Below are 6,847 nucleotides of genomic sequence, written 5' to 3' on the forward strand. Positions count from 1 at the left end.
GGTGGTGGATGGCCTCCGATCGACACTCGAACGGGGAGACAAATGAGTCTCGGCGATGGCGACGATGACACAAATGCTTCCAGTTGGTGCCCGAACGGCAGTTCACGACGATGGCACAAGGAAGATTAAGAAAAGAGGGGAGAAGGAGGAGAAAAAGAGAAGGGAAGGGGAAGAAGGGAGGAAGGGAAAGAAGAGAGGAAGGAGGGCGTCCGTCAGCGAGGGTCGACGACAACGTTGCTCCAGCGGGTCTACGAACGGGGAAGGGGAAAAGGAGAAAATTGGGTTGCGTGAGAGGGAGATGGTGAACAAAAATAGGAAAGGGGATTTTGTGTTAGGGCTTTATTGGGGGTGTCATCGGATCCGGTTCGGGTCCAATTTGGGCCCGACCCGAGGAAAAAAAAAAAAAAGAAACTAAAAGTAATCATTTGTAAAATAAAATGAAAGAATCTCTATGATGAAATGGGTAAATAAAAAAATATATAAAATAACACTAGAATTAAACTATTTGGTTGCTAAAAATCCCATTTTAGACAAAATTTTTGGTTTTAAAGATAATACTCTATTCACTTAAAATATTTTCCAAAATTTATTTTATGACTAAAATACCTTTTTTACGAAATCATTTTAAGAACCATTAAAATATGTCTTGTTAAGTTCGAAACCCCTATAAAAATGCCTAAGTGGTTTTGGGACTCATTAAAATGTTTAAATTGAATATTTTTATGATATTTTATTTACCAAAATTATTGAAATTATTATTTTACCCTTATTTGTCAGAAAGGTGTAATTAAGCGTATAAACAAACAAAATTGACAATAAAAGATAAAAACACAAAATTTAACTCAAAAGAAGGTAATTTCTTTATTTATTTTCTTTCAAAAATTTACAGGTTTTACATCCTACCCCCCTTAAAAGAAATTTCATCCTCAAAATTTTACTCGGATACAAATAACTGAGGGTATTTCTCTTGCATACCCGCTTCGGGTTCCCAAGTGCACTCCTCGGTACCATGATGCTGCCAAAAAACCTTGACAAAAGGAATGGTCCTGGTTTGTAGAACCTATTCCTTTCTGTCAACAATCCGAATTGGCCTCTTGACAATAGATAGATCCTCCTGAATATCCATATCCTCGTATTGAATGACATGAGAAGGGTCGTAAACATACTTGTAACGACCCCAACTCATCCTCTCTCAAATGCGGAATTTTTTTTTTGATGTGAAAATATTCCCAGAGACCTAGGATCTTTACAGTTCCACTCACCGTTGGATAACCACACACCACAATAGAGCTTACACTTATCTTCCACACCAAATCAAACCATTATTCATTTATTGAAATACTAATAGATATGTCTGGAGACATTTGCATAAATGAATTTTTCAGAGTGCAATAACGATTAAATGAACAAAAAGGAAAACAAAAGTAGAGCCATGATGTCCCTCTAAGATTTATCCAGCAAGTGCGTAACACCCGTGACTTGCCCAGACACCAGTCGCTTCACTGAGTTCCTGCTCCTGTGAAAAACCATAAAAAGGAGGGGTCAGAAATCCAAAGGATTCTGCGTACAGATCTCTCTAATGAAAATAAATGAGCATAAAGAACACAAGTACAATTTTATGCAATTCTTCTTGAGGAAAAGCCATTATTACATCTACGCACTCCAACTTAAGCATTCATGCAACATCTTTTAAGTATGCAAAAACTTTAATCAATAATAGGTATTCACTTTGGGTAAGCAAGGTATTCCACATATATTAAAGAGTAACCATCACTCATCCAGCAACATATATCAGGGAAGAGAAACAGACCATGTCTGATCTAATGCATAGCAAAATTATGCATGATATATGTGAAATGTATGAACACCTTATTTTCTTTCATTTAAGTTCATGTTTTCATATGCATGCCCTATTAAATGCATACAATTTAAGTTCCTCTTTTTAATTTCATCGCCCACGGATACACCAAACGGGTAAAATCCCCGAGGTCAAGTTAGGTTCCCAGGGTAGCTTAGCACACAATTTGTATTTTATTACTGGGTTCCAACTTAACCCTCGACCGAATCACCTTCGGAACATTAGACCTCCACATCTAATGTCGGGGACACAAGGAACACCCCACGCCCACAAGTGCCACTTCCTTGGTACCATAACCTCACAGCTGTGACTAACACACCACTCCCGGGTAAAGTGACAGATTTTCCCTAAAACCGTGGCCAGGAGAAGGAACCTCAATATCGGGTTCAGGAGACCAAATTTAAGCACATAGAGTTTTTGTATCCTCACAGTCTCTCCAAGACTGGACTTTTAAGATCTCCATTCTCCATATGGAAGATCCTAGAACATAAGTTACACTGTTCTTATTAAAGTCAATTATTTAAGTGTGCAACACCATATGCAAAGGTAAAGTGAAAACCCACATCCTCCTTTGCGGGAACCCTTACGGGACTCCTTCCTGTGAGGACAACGGGAACAATGCAGTAGTGTTCCCTACCAACTTGTGTGGTTTGAGTGATGCTATTAAACATATAAAAAAAACAACCAAGTCCACGGCTCTACAGGCCGTGATGATCCATTAGGCCATCAATGCATCACAACAAAAGCAAAAGTAGTGTTTTATTTATAACACTAGGCCAAAGTGTCAAAAGCATGCAACCATAAACCCAATTATAAGCATGTCATTTTTACATTCTCACTATGTGTACTACCTCCATCACATATAGGTATCCACCAATACATATCTCCTGCGAGTATGTGCACACGAATAAACCTCGCAATTTCGCATACTTATGTTAAATGAGACATCAATAGTCTAGTAGAAGCATGACTATACAGTTTACATGTATACTCATAACTTTGCTCATTTCCATCAAAATGTACATCTATTAAAACTCACACTCCTCCTGTCAAACTGAACAATATATCACTGAAGGAGGGAGGCAAGAATTATATATATTATTTTTTTTCTTTTTGTTTTAATAAACACATCCAGCCCAGCCGACCTTGTCGGCTAGGTCTGACAGCATATGCACAGGCCCGGTCTGGGCCTGTGTATGCTGTCAAGACCTAAACAGCATAGAGAAAATCCCCTTTATGAAATTCTGTATTTATTTTATTTATTATATATATATATATATATATATTTGCATCCGACAACCCCTATCATATGCCCACGCACACAACCCATCCAAGTAAGAAAACCACAGTCAATGACACTCTGTTTCCTACACCCCTGTGGCCACCAAGCTATTTACCAACCATTGGTCATTCAACAATTGATTTAACTACATGCCACAACCCATTTTCAATGAATGACATTTCTTTAATGTCTCACAACTCTTCTACAATAAGCAGTCAAACCCAGGCAGGTATTTCCTTATGTAGCAACTAGTTTGCCACAACTATCCCATTTTAAAAGAAAACCATAGGGTCTGATTTTATCTCAACCCTGAACACTAGATAGGTAAATCTTGCTTCCACATAATGGACCTCTCACATGCCCTTTTACAAGTAAAACAGAAGCATTCAGTGTTCCTACTTACAGGGATTTAACATAACATGTAGTATTTTAACTAGATTGGTGGAATGAAAATATACATGTTACATGGTCCAAATCTAGCAGATCAAAAAATAGATCGATTTAATCTTCCAGACCCAGCGAGCAAAATAAGAGTGAGCAATTTAATACCAAATCAGGTTTTCAGTTTGCACGCATAATAATCATAAGTCATTATTATCCATCTCCTCATCGACAGTCGTTGAAACAAAGCATATAACTACAACCTACTTGAAACAACCGAATATGCAAGACCAAAACACAGATCAAGTAATCCATATTATGCATACAAGTCAGCCAACTTAGATCATTACAGTATATATATAACTACGCAGGATGATAAAATAACACGCCCCTTTTTAGAATTGGCAGTAAAGAACTACGAATCACAATCTTATACTAAATGAACTGGTCTATTAAAAGAAAGCTGAATGTAGCCGAACCAACAAGGATTTTGGTGACTTTAGATTTCAGCAATCATACGTCGAATCATCAATCACACACTGTCCAGCACGCTCCAATGGAGTGGGGCAGAAGATAAGAGAATTGGGATTCAAAAAAACTCAATACATGTAAAAACCCCTCTTTACGATAACCCGTAACCCCACCAAACCAAGGTTTTGCACAACCTTAGACCACTCAACAACACAATCGACCCTACTCCATTGGGTTTAATAAACCGCCAAATCCCCCCTTTTTTTAGGGTTTCCATCCAAAGAAAAAGAGCACAAAATCGAAACGGGGTTCGATTGCTCATTCATTTCCACGAGAGGGGACTCGTACCTCTTACGGTGGTTTTCCGGTGGCCGGAGACGAACGTCGCAGAGGGGTGCAGACTGGTGATGCTCCTCCCAACTGTCGTGAAAGGAGATGCTCGAGGGGCCTTTGACACCTGCGGATGGTCGGAGATTTGCCGGTGATGAGGCTCCTTCCTCCGGCGTGCGTGCACCGAGAGAGAGAGAGAAAGAGAGAGAGAGAGAGAGAGAGAGAGAGAGAGAGAGAGAGAGAGAGAGAGAGAGAGAGAGAGAGATGAACGAATCGGAAGAAGAGACCTATTTGGGACCCCCTTTTGAAGAGGAAGGCCCGGCAAAATCGGAGCCCCCTTCTCTCCAGCGGCTGCGCTTCAAGCCTCCCTCCCTTTCCTTCCTGCGATTTCGGTTAGGGTTCTCTCTCAGAACCCTAACCCCCCTTTCTTCTTTCGTTTCAGATTTATCGGGCAACCCTTATCGGGTTACCCCTTTCTCTTATAAGCCCTGTTACACAGGGCTCGGCTCGGGTCCGGACTCGAGACCCGTAAGCCGACCCCAACGATATGGATCCACAAGTTGGATCCAAATGGATCCAACTGTGGATCCCCGGATTAACCTTATAATAAAATTTTTATTTTACTATTTTTCTTTCCTTGTGGTTGATATTATTGATACCTGATTGCCCCTTTATGGGTCCTAGATCTGAAATATGGATCTGGGCCCAATTAACATTTTTTTTTGAAATATTTTGTAATATAAACAAAATTTATTAGCAAAACTTTTCGGTTTTTACAATACTTCCTGAGCATGGACATGTAAAAACATCGTGAATCTGCAAGTATGGTGGTGGTAACTCCATGCGATAGGCTGTCTTGCCAATTCTTTCTAAGACTCTAAAATGACCAACATACCTGGACTGAGTTTACCCTTCTTGCCAAAATGAAAAACGCTCTTAGTAGGAGAGATCTTGACAAACACAAGGTCATCAACCTCAAAAATAAGCTCCCTACGTCGATGATCTGTGTAGCTTTTCTGATGACTCTGTGTTATGCATAAATGATCACGAATAATTCATACCTGATCTGTATAATGCTGAATTGCCATAAGCGACTCAACACCGCGATTGACGACATCATCCCAGTAAACAGGTGATCTACATGGCCTCTCATAGAGTGCCTCATATGGTGCCATGCCAATGGTCGCATGATAACTATTGTTATATGTGAACTCTGCGAGAATCACGTGACTACCCCAATTGCCTCTCTAATCTAAGGTGCATGCCTGAAGCATATCCTCGAGGGTCTGAATAGTCCACTCAGACTGACTATCTGTCTGAGAGTGAAATGTTGTGCTAAACTACAACCTCGTACCTAAAGCTTGCTGAAAGTGCCTCAAAAAATATGAGATAAAATGAGTATCATGATTAGATAGGATCGATATAGGCACGTCATGCAAATGAACTACCTCCTTAATATATAGATCTACAAGACTCTCAGGAGTCTGAGTCACACGAATAAGCAAGAAATGTGCTAACTTAGTCAATCTATCAACGATTACCGAAATGACATTGTGTTGACGATGAGTCTTGGGTAGTCGCACGATAAAATCCATAGTGATCTCTTCGCATTTCCACTACAGAATCTTAATAGGCTGCAATAGACCACCAGGTCTCTGATGCTCGTTCGTGACTTGTCAGCAAGTCAAATACTTCGAAACATAAACATCTTTCTTCATAGCATTCCACCAATACCTCTTCTGAAGGTCTTTAAACATCTTGGTCGAGCCAAGGTGAATGGTATATCGAGATTTGTGAGCCTCGTCAAGGAGCTCACACCTTAAATCAAGATCGTTGGGTACCCAAATATGGTCTCTCATACGGATACCTCCATCCTGAGCTTGTTGAGCGTCTTCAAAAATTTCAGCTGCACTATCGCTTTTTAATGAAGAAAGCGTGCATTTCTTTTAAGCTCAGTGAGCATCTTTTAAGAAATTTCAACATCATTTTCCCTCTTTGACGGAGAAATCGCTATGCTTTAACTCGAGGATAGATGCACAACGTTGTGCGTACTTCACATCCATCGAGGTTTATTGGAACCTTGGGCTATAGCCAAGCCATGTGCAAGTGACTTAGGTTTTTACAAAACAACTGCTTTGCACAAAAGCAAAGCCTTTCCAATAGGAGCTTTATTCATCAATCATAATTTTGATCGAGTAGCGGTAATGAAATCGCATTGGCGATTTAGAGTTGATCTCCATTTGAACACTCATTCATGTACACTATATGTAATATAAGCAGGAGCTTGTGCTTTATAATGCGGTGGCGTAAATGAGTGCATATTTAATATTTAGTGGGAAAACTACACTAAATAACTTGTAAAAAATAAATACATATATATTTGCAGAAAGCAGGAACCTTGGCATCATTCGACACAACAACAATCTTAAAAACATAATTTAAATTGCAGAAAGCAAGAGCCTTGGCATCGTTTGACGCAATGACAATCTTAAATGCATAATTTAAATTACAGAAAGTAGGAGTCT

This window comes from Nuphar pumila, chromosome 3 (assembly GCF_984573655.1).
Source record: "Nuphar pumila chromosome 3, dmNupPumi1.hap1.1, whole genome shotgun sequence".
Taxonomy (NCBI): domain Eukaryota; kingdom Viridiplantae; phylum Streptophyta; class Magnoliopsida; order Nymphaeales; family Nymphaeaceae; genus Nuphar; species Nuphar pumila.